General features: G+C 35.9%; 1 pseudogene; it reads right to left on the bottom strand.

The window, feature by feature from the left end:
- Nucleotides 1–205: 205 nt before the first annotated feature.
- The window catches only part of LOC141432716 (protein bric-a-brac 1-like), a 274,922-nt pseudogene continuing 264,090 nt past the window's right edge, over nt 206–11,037 (bottom strand).

Below are 11,037 nucleotides of genomic sequence, written 5' to 3'. Positions count from 1 at the left end.
ACCGAAGCAGAGATAGTGCGGAGTAAGAAATATGATGAAAAATTATGCAAAAAGGATTCGTTATTTTAAATAGTTTCTGTATTTGACGTTTGTCTTTTGATTCGTTTTGATTGGGGGATCGTTACGTACCTAACTTCATATTGCGAATAGATTGGCCGAAAAATTCCTGGCTAAACTATGATTAATTAAAAATTAAAAAAATACGTTTAGAAATGTAGATTTTAAAATTATGAAGTTTAGATTTTGAATATAAAAACGTTGGGTTGCGCATTTTTCCTGGCATAACTACTGGGCTGGCCGGTGTAAGGTAAGTCGATTAATTTATTAAATAAATAAATCTCAGGTAGATATATCAAAATAAGCGTTATTTCATTGCGATCATGATATAGGGCTGTCTGCAAATCAATAATCATATGATAACAAAGTATAAATTTTAGTATATCATAGTTTAGCCAGGACTGTTTTACCCACCCCACTTGCAATGTATTTTTAACATATTCGTATTTAATTTGCAATAAAATTCCATTCATCCATTAAACATATACCTAGACTATAGGCTTTCGTATTCCTGTACCTACTGTAGGTACAATTTACATTGAACCGAACAATTGATTGCAATTGCAATTCTTCAATTCTGCCAAAGTCAAATACACTGTTTTTATTTTATATTGACATAGAAGTAATAATCTTAAAATAGCCAAATTGTAGATTCGACTCTGTTAATTGTCACGCTCGAATTAGTTCTTGGTACGCATACCTACTAGGTTATTTCGTCTTTGCTTATCTATCTATAGGTTTACCTATCTTGTGAAAATTGTGTGTAGCGGAGTGCGAGGAGCCTGCGTCGGCGCAGCGGGGGAGGCGGCGCGCGGGGCGGGGCGCGCGCCGCGAAAAGCAACAACACATCGCTACGACGGCTAGATCATAAATTGACATCGATTTGACGACGAAAACATACATCTAGACGTTATTTACCTTTATTTCTAAGACTAACTAGTTTGATTAAACTATTTTGATGAATAGGTATACCGAACAGTCTTTTTTGAATCGGGCCAAATTATTTAATTTTGATCTCCCTACCTTCATGATTGGGTCTAGGTTGTGCTGATAATTAGTAAGTTAATTTAAGCTTACACAGTACGCTTGACATTCTACTGATGAGTAGAAAATAATGCATGAGCGAGATGAGTCACGGCGCTCGGTGCTCGGAGCACGGAGCCGCGACTGCGCGCTCCCGCGACCCGCGTCGCTGCTTGTCGACAAAACTTCACCAACAATTGTCACTGGGATGGTTACTACATAATAACGACAAAGTAAACAAAATATGATTAAACTAAAAATATTTTTTTCACAATAATACAAAATTGAATAACTAAACAACAAGCATTATATTGCACAGCGAGTCCACTTTAAAATAAATATGATTCGAAATAATCCCGTAGCTGTCATCCGGCTGCATCATGGTTGCAAGGCGCGAGCGTAATGTGCGTACAAGACATCCATTCGCGTCTAGAAGTAGCCGACGGAGTTACGATTGGGAACGAAGTAAGGGTAAGCGGGCAACGGCGGTGGCGCGCCGAGCTGGGCGGCCGGCGGCGCCTGCGGGACCGTGCCCGCCGCCTCACTTCAGATGCTCTCCGCGCGCGCCTCCGCGGGAGGCGGCTCCATCTTCACCGGAACAGGCGACGACAGCTCCTTCCCGTTCTTCGCGATCGGCACGGGTGTTTTGGGAGGACCCATCTCAGTAATCTCTGCGACGTCGCGGTCGTAGCGACTGTCGGGCCTAGGTGAGGCGAAGGGTCGGAATGGATCGGAAGGTTTCGGAGGTTCCAACGCATGACCAGGTGGTGGCGGAGAGCACAGCGGCGACTCTAGCCCGGCCGATAGCGGGGACGGCAGCCGTGGCGACTGCAGAGGGAGCGGCGGCAGGCCGAGGTGCGGCGGGTGGTCAGGTGGCCGCTGCGCAGCTACCACCATGTTGCACATCTGTCGTCGCAGACCGTGAGCCACGGCGGCGACTGCGGCGGCGGCGGCAGCGTTGGGCGACACACCGCCTTCGCGCCCGTTACCGCAAGCCACGGGGCCGTAAGCGTTCGGCACCGGCATTCCATCCTGAAACGCACATATGTCGACGCTGTAACATTTCGTTCAATTCATCTTAGTTACAAAAAATCGCAGCGAACTTATTGCACGTCTAAGACTACTTGAAAACATGTTCGTAGTCGTAATAAAAAGTTACTTCAACAGCAACAATTCGCACATGCCGAGCCACTATGGTGAAACAAAAACATCGCAAGAGCATATTCGCTTGGCATCAAGGTAAAGAACGGGGAAAGTTTAGATCGCAGTTCACGATACTGACCGTGATAGCTGGATAGACAGGCAAGGCTTCTTCTTTGATGTGGTGGGTGGTGTGGGCATGCGTGTCGCGGAAGACGACGGCGCGGATGACGCCGCGGATGTGCTCGTCGGGCCACACGCCCAGCAGGATGCGCTGCGGCCGGCCGCGCCCTTTAGGCCTCAAATCTGCAACGGCACCCAATAGTAAAAGGTGAACAGATTAAGCATTACTATTTGCCCTTTTCGATTCCACCCCACAAGGGTATGTTCACGTTTGTGGATAGATAGGAAAGGGAGACCGTAGGTAAAAGTAATAAAATAGAATGGTTCTTTTGAAGTCAACTTACCTACTTTAAAATATATCAAAGATTGTAATTAACTTGATGCTGGTAATTTGAGTCAGTACAAAAATTACTTAATTGACGATATTTTGCTATTTTATTAAGTTGTTTACGTATCCATTAATTAGTAAGACCTTTGAAAAGGTTATGCCATGTTGCAATATTAATAATAAATAACATATATAGTAATAGGCGGTACTTGCATTGAATTTTGTACCGGATCCCTTGCGCGAAACAATATTTTACTGTTTGGCTGTATGGTTTAAGTATATTCAGAGAGCTGGTAAACATTTTAGAGTAGGTATCTAACGTTGCGTAAAGACTTTAATATAACAATGCTTTCTTTATGTTTTAATGCAAAAACACACACCTGAATGTCTATTGCGTATCGTTTCTGACACTCGCGATCGTAATCAAATGACAGTTTTTGTATGCGAAACATTCCGTTAAAACGTGGTTTGAAATATTATTTTGATATTTTAAAAGTATTTTTGAAAACATCTGACTAAATTAAAGATCCGACCAAATTATTTGACTATGTATTGTTGTACTCATCGAAAATTAAATTAGAAATCATGTAAGAACTAAATATACTCTTTGGATCAAGAACAATTCAACACAAAAATTCAAGTAGGTAACTATCGAATCATCCTTCTTGTCCTTCATCTTGTTTGTATTTAGATATCATTAAGAAAGTATTGTACAGTCGCGGAATAAAAACGTTGACCACCTTAAAGTCTGTATTTAGTTGCTCAGTATAACTGTTTTCTCGACCGAGTATGACATATTCCGTCATAATGTCATTCAAAATGGTAACAATGTGCTTGCAACGTGTAATCGAATTTATTTGAAAACTGGTCAACTTTTTCATTCCACCACTTTACAAGTTTTGACAATGCTTCAAATACCTTCTCCAAAATGGCCACCAGCTCTCGGGCTACACTAGTGTTGAGTTTTAAGGAGGGGAAGACATTACAATTTTTGAATTATAAACAAAAGTAATTTGTCAACTCTAATAACTAACTTTCCCATTCTAAGACATTTAATTGACATTAACTACATTCGATGCTTCGGGTTTATTTACAGTTTACGAATCGTTAAGTTTGCTAGTAGCTAAAAAAAATTAAGTAAACCAGCACTAATCAAGCCGAAAATGCACCTAAATAACGCATTCGCTTAGAACATCGTTACTGAGGAATGGAGTTAAATTCAATTAAATGTCTGTAAGCGAATAAAAGACGAACAATTTATACCTAAAATAGCGGGTAATACAAGCATAAACTGAAAAAATAGATCGTCCTCGTCAATCTGAACAACATTAGTTCAGCGACTTTTAAAAATAATGGGAGTCTTTGAATTTTCCTTTTGTTCATACAAATTAAATACTGCTATCAATGTACGCCATCCAAGAACACAACTGATGTCGCCTGTCACGCTACAAACATCAAGATTTTGCTTTACATTGCTTCTACGAATAAACTTAAAAGTGAAATAAAATTTAAAAAACTAATTATTTTTAAAAGCCTCTGAAGTAATGTTGTTCAGTTTGACGAGTATGATCTATGTTTTAATTATTTGCTCGTATTACAGGCCACACCCGGTATAAAATAAGTACCTACATAAAGATCCGTTATTCAATTATTTAATTTTAAGGCGCATTAACAATGTTTTCGACGTCTCGCAAGAATGGAACTTAAATTCAAAGCGTTCCATTCTTCGACCTGACGAAGAATATATATATATATAATATTGTCGTTGCAATTACTATATTTAATAAATTTATGTTGACATAATTCCCCAAATCTAAAAAAAAGTAAATCTATAAAATAAAATAGAACATTATTATAGTTTCGCTTAGCACGCAAGTTCGCAAAGCTGTAAACAAGTACCTAGGTAATTTAATATTGAATAATTCGCTAGACGCTACATGACAACATTTTCATACTTAACTATTTAACTTAACTTAATAAATTCTCGAGCAACAGGCTTTTAATATTACCTGCCATGACTTTTATAGCAACATGAGAACATGTTTTATTTAAATGGAGAGTGGAAACAAGTACCTACATGAAAGTAAAAAACCTGGCGTCGAATGCAGGTGCGTCTTGCGCGACAATTAGCAGACATTGTTACAATGTTCAATAACACTTTGTTATTTTTTGCCGAACGAGTGACTGTTAGTTATTCTCATACAGTTAAATTAAAGTGAAAGCCATCAAAAAGACTATGCACTTGTGGGTCGGACTGTTGCAATTTAGTCTGAGTCAAAGTATAGATATACCTAATATATATTTTATCAATTCAGTTCTGCATTCGACATTGCCTGGCTTTGTCATGTTTAAATGAGTGTACAGAATTGTTATTGTAATTTTACGGAAATAGCTCCGAAATTCTCCAGATTGGTGCTTTCCGTTTAATTAACATATAATTTTTGGGTAAAAATTAATAAGCATTGAGAGAATTACCGATCTACATTAATTAACCTGTTAATATTAGTCAAAGACCAACGTAATCAACAAAATTAATTTCCATATCTATTTATTACTTTAACTTTAACATATCCACATTAAAAAGCCTGTTGCTCAATCATAGTAGGTAACAAGAGGTGCAATTAGTATGACTACGTAAAGAAAAAATGGATAGACGACGGAGACTTTTTGCAGCTCTGAAACTCGGGATTCTCATTGTCCATAGTAGGTTGGTCGTCTCTGCAAGAAGTCACCGTGGGCTATGGTCCAAAGTCGGATTGTGTGGTAGACTGACCTGCGCCCCCATCAGCACTCGGGCCGAGCATGTTGTGGACGCGGTTGGCGTACAGCACGAAGGTCGGGTAGGGAATGTCGTACTTTCGCGCCGCCTGCGACAACGACAGGCCCTCCTTCAGGACCGAGAAGATTGCCTCGGCCATGGTCTCCGGCCGCCAGGACTTCAGAGGGCCGCGCTCGCGGAATCGCAGATTGTGCACCAGGCTTTGGTTCGTGTTCCAGCACTTCTGCCACATTGACTGAAGTTGGTATTGGTAGCTGTCTGCTGAAAAAAGAAAAGGGTCGGTATAAGGTCGTTGTTTATAACGTTGGTATTACATTTCTGAAACGATTAATTCAACATTTTAAATAATGCTTCTTCTTAACTACTTTCTATTGAATATTTTTTATTCTTATAATTAAATGGAATTACATTTGTTAGCTGATCACGCGACTGGCTGCTATTTCACTCCTGCCATTTCCCACGGCTTGGAAAATGCCGACGAAACGGATTATTTATTCTCAGGCATAATTATAGCATAATAAACATTACTAATGCTATTAAAGAAACATTGCAGTGAATAGACAACCAACAATACACGTCATAGTCATAGCATACTATAGTAAATTATTTAGACTTAATTCGTTATTGTATTCATAATACAGTTAATAAACATAACTTATGATAAATATTTCATAAGTATTTGTTTTATTGAACGGTTTCGATAAAAAAACTAAAAAATATTTTGCCCCACAATTTCAATGGTAAAACTAATGCAAATAAGTAAAACTGCTCTTATTTCTAAGGAATCACAACTTTTCTTCCATTTAAATAACAAACACAAAATTTACCGTTCCATCAATTGAAAAAAAATACGATCTTTCGGTTTACCATTTATAAAAAAAGATCTTCTCGGACAAGGAAAAGTAAAGATCTTTCTTTCCATACGACTTCCTACGCCAATGACCCATTTTGTATCCGCATTAGGTAGGTAATTAAATCCTTCATAAGAAAAAATGTAGCTTGCAAAATAATAAATAAAATAGGTCCCTGTATCGAAAACACGTCCTGACCGGACCAAACATTTTTGTACATATACGAGTACCTACGAATGAAAAATAGCTGAAGTCTCCAAACTACGTAAGGCCTGACCTTGCAATTTGAGGTTTGCTTATTCTTACAAGCTTTTATTTAATTTGAAAATGTTCGTAATTTGTTTGTTTGTACTTAAGTATGTTTGCAAGTTGTGATTTCAAAATTTGCAAACCGCTTTTCGACCACTTCCTGGTATCCGATTGAGCTGAAATTGGGCATATTTATGTAAATCTGGCTGGTTACGGTGGTATAATCTTGTAATAAAATTCAGATGGTCCGGTCAAGATCGTCTCCACAGGACGGAAACTCTTTGATGGCATTGACTTGAAATTAGGGCAGTGAAGTTTAGGTGACAATGCAAGTTAAGTCAATAAAACGTATTGGCGTAAAAATCAAAAATATCACGTATTAATTTATAATCCAAAATTACTGTGATACAGTGATTTGGGTGGGCAAAGGGTTGTGATTTCATTTTTGGTCATTAAAATTAAATGAAGTAAGTAAAATTTATTAATAAAGTTTGTTTTATTTTGGTTACGTCAGGGTTTGTTTGCTTCTTGTTTAGTTGTACTTTTACTGTAGAACAAAAAATAAAGCTACTTTAATGTTTTCTTTAAGTAATAGTAAACATATATATCTTTTCGTTCGTTCGTTCGTATCGTTCCTGTATTGCTAGTAATCATTTAAATATGGTTTACAAATCGAAATGACTATCATTTTGAAGACCGGGTTTGTGAGTATCATATCCAATATAAAATTTTAACCACAAACCGTTTCAAAAGGGAAATTGTTGGTATCTGGCAGATACTATCTGCTGGACATGTCCGGGATGTAGAGGCATTAAGAACGAAACAGGGACAGTGTTCAATAATTCAAGACAAAGATCTATTACTAAAATCAGGTAGTTAAGTCTAAACAAATTGCTTTGTTAATGACAGATCTATACTAGTATACAGATGACATAGCCTACATTATTATTACTTTTGGCCACTATGAGCGCTGCGATATATTTCATTACCCCCACCTAGTACTTCGCACCCAGCGAATAGTCAACAAAAAAAGCTTGTATTTAAAATGAAAATTTTTAAAGAAACTTATTCAGACTTATGTATAACCTAACCAACAAAAAGCTGGAAAACCCCCGACATTGTTACTTCAAAGTCCAATATCACAAAAACGGTCAAACCGATTTTGATAAAACATGTCTAAAAACCATTGCTAGAAACCCTGCTTTAAAAAAACCGCATTCAAATCGGTTCACCCGTTTAAGAGCTACGGTGCCACAGACAGACACACAGACACACATAGCGGGCAAACTTATAACACCCCTCTTTTTGCGTCGGGGGCTAAAAATAGAATATGACGGATGCGCTTCTAAGATGACATACTACTACAGTATAGTCGACATAAAATATTTTCTACGTCACCCTATTGCAAGTCGACTTCAAATATATATATTTGAAGTTGACTGTACCCACTTATTAATATTTCAAAAATACAGTTTACGATTAGACTTAATTAAAGAAAGCATAAAACTCTACTAAATACTGACCTCCAGGCAAAATCTGTGAAAAAGTAAAACTCAAATTATGATAGTTGTGAAATAAAACGATGTTGAAATGTGACCAATTCATGTAATTCAAAAATATTGGTTTAATTTAGTTAAGTACTTACAAAAAAGTTTATCTCAGATCATTTGGACGGCTACATTATAAACCTACTTATACAATACCTAATTAATAGTTGGGGCGTTCCTAAGCCTAATGATTCATTGCTAACTGGCTTAATTCCTTAATAAGTCGTATTTTATTTCATAACAATAAACAGACACCGTTGAAGTAAGTGAGCATAAAAATATCATTTTAATTTACACAACACGCTATTTCGCGGTATTCACTATATTTCTATCAGAATAGCGATACTAGTTTAAACTCAAGGCAAGAAGACAAAATGAAATAGATTAAAATGATATTTATAACATCAAATTTTATAACATTTATTCTGGTGGAGGTTTTCAAAAAAAGTGTACGCTAAATATGGTTTTTCCTACTCAGAATCAAGAGCACAATCGATTCCAATAGTTTTAAAAAAATGTCCCCAAAACAGTTTTGCACGTTTTTTTTAATACACTCAGTATGGGTGTGACAAAAGTGACTCAAAGTTTTGTATGAAAAAATGGGTCATTTTTTAAACGATCGAAATCGATTGTGCTCTTGATTCTGAGTAGGAAAACCATTTTTTTTCCAAAATTTAAAAAAAGAAAGGGTACACTTTAAAAAAACACCCAGGAACAGTTGAACAAACTGAATCACTTACCAGGTTGGAACCTTTGTACCATATTATGATAATAATGTGGTCATCCCATACTTTTGTCAGGGAAATTAATTGTGAAATTGATTATTACAAGGTTCCACCCTGGGACATGAATCAGTTTGTTTGAATGTACCTACTAATCACGGAAGTAATAATAAGAGGAATGGAAATATTGTCGTTAGTATTTCTTTCCAGAACCGATCGCGATGTTGCTATTATTTCAAAGTTTTTCTGTGTGATTACTGTACTCACCGATTATTTTTTCCCCTTTAGAACTATAATCTCTGGAATAAACCTTTGTGGAGCAATTTACTAACATTACGAATGGAGCTTGGAAAATAAATACGTATACGATTTTAAGCCACATAAGTGGCTCGCGTGTCATATCAACTCATATCTATATACTCCTCTTTTATTCTTACTAACATTCCGAATTGATAAAAATTCGCAGTTCAAACTACCTATTCAGCAAGGTAAGTTTTAGTTAGCCGTTATATTGTTTGCTATATTTGGTTTGTATAGGTATTTAACTAAATGTAAACAAACTCCAGCTGCTAGATTTGGTATACTTTTACTTATCTGTCATTGTAATACAATTTAGACTGGTGTATTTCAATACAAAAATGTAAATGTTTAAATAATTGAATGGGGGAAATTCAATGTTTAAGATACTAATTGAAATTGTTTTGTTTACATTAGGTAAATACCTATCCAAACCGAGTTTAGTTATTTGAATAAAAACAAGAATATTAATTTACCTCGGCAGTCTTCGTTTCACGACTAACTTTAATTGTTTTTTCAATGAAGATGCCAAGAAATGGAAAAGTTTTTCAAAATGCTAATAGTCCGTGTTTGCATTTTGTCATTAATTTATCTGTGTACGTTAGTACAATTTGTAATTATAATAGTGTTATAATTATTGTAAATATATATTGCTATGATATTTTATGTAAATGAAATAAGAATGACCCTTACGAACCCTGCTGTAGTAAATATAAATAGATTAATGACTAAAGTGTAATATTACACTTCAGTCATTAAACTTTGCAGGATACTATAAACATAGATAGGTATTTAGCTTTGTCGCGGTCCTTGTTAAAAATCAATTTATACATATTAATATAAAACATTAAATGGAAGCATACAGTAAAGTACAAAAATATGTATTTGTTCGAACCACTCAAAAATATGTTACCACGGGGATAACAGTTAGTATAAGTAAATAAATATAATTGAATAATTTGTAATCAATTGTCCTAGTCCCATCTAAGCAAAACTTGTACTGTATGTACTAGGCAACGGATAAACATACTTATACAGATAAATACACACAATTAAATTACATGTTAAACGTCCAAGACTCGAGAAAAAGCTTTCGTATTATTCATACAAATATTTAGCTGCCCCGTCCAGGGATCGAACCTGGGACTTCGAGCTTCATAGTCGGGTTCTATACGTAAACACAATCATAGTTACATAGGTACTTAACCCTTCTTTTGGTCTTGCCATCGTCGTTTAAAAGGTAAGTAGATAAGCTTAAGCTTAAATTATACAAAAATAAATCCAATGAGATCTTAACATAATGAGGTCATTCACAGACTTAAATTAAAAAATATTGTGAGATTTTCAGACATTTATTATTTCTTTACCTGATGAATGTGAATGTGGACAGACTGGGATAGAAATAAAATGAAAAATATTGAAATTTGATTTTGTTTCTGACCCGTTGTCTAATAAAGTAGATATTCCGTGGGCTGGTAGATACCTATTTAGAGTAAGTATTTGAAGCAGTGTAAAATCATGTGAACTTTGTAAATACAGTATGATCACTTTGCGAGTGGTAGGTATAGCTCACCGAAATGAGCTGGTTTTGTTTATATATTCTTACGTTAAATTAATTTATTTGGTTTTGCCAAATATTATTTTGAAAACATTAACCTAAGTTATAGTCAAACTAAATTTTCAAGGTGTTAATTTTTGACTTTAAACACAAAATTATCTAAGGGTATTTAAAATCAACAAGGCTCAAGATCACCCCGGATAATTTAGTCGAACTTAACTTAGTACAACATTTACGCGAACAAAAAGACCGTAGGTACCTACCTATATAAGTATATAATTATTTAAAAACTCCAGTCGGTTTAATCATGACATAAAGGAAGTATTGTAAAAATGTCTACTTTTCTCAAATACCTACTCCAAA

This window comes from Choristoneura fumiferana, chromosome Z, assembly GCF_025370935.1.
Source record: "Choristoneura fumiferana chromosome Z, NRCan_CFum_1, whole genome shotgun sequence".
Taxonomy (NCBI): domain Eukaryota; kingdom Metazoa; phylum Arthropoda; class Insecta; order Lepidoptera; family Tortricidae; genus Choristoneura; species Choristoneura fumiferana.
Note: the sequence above shows the minus strand (reverse complement) of the source record. Positions and strands in the feature narration are given on the sequence as shown.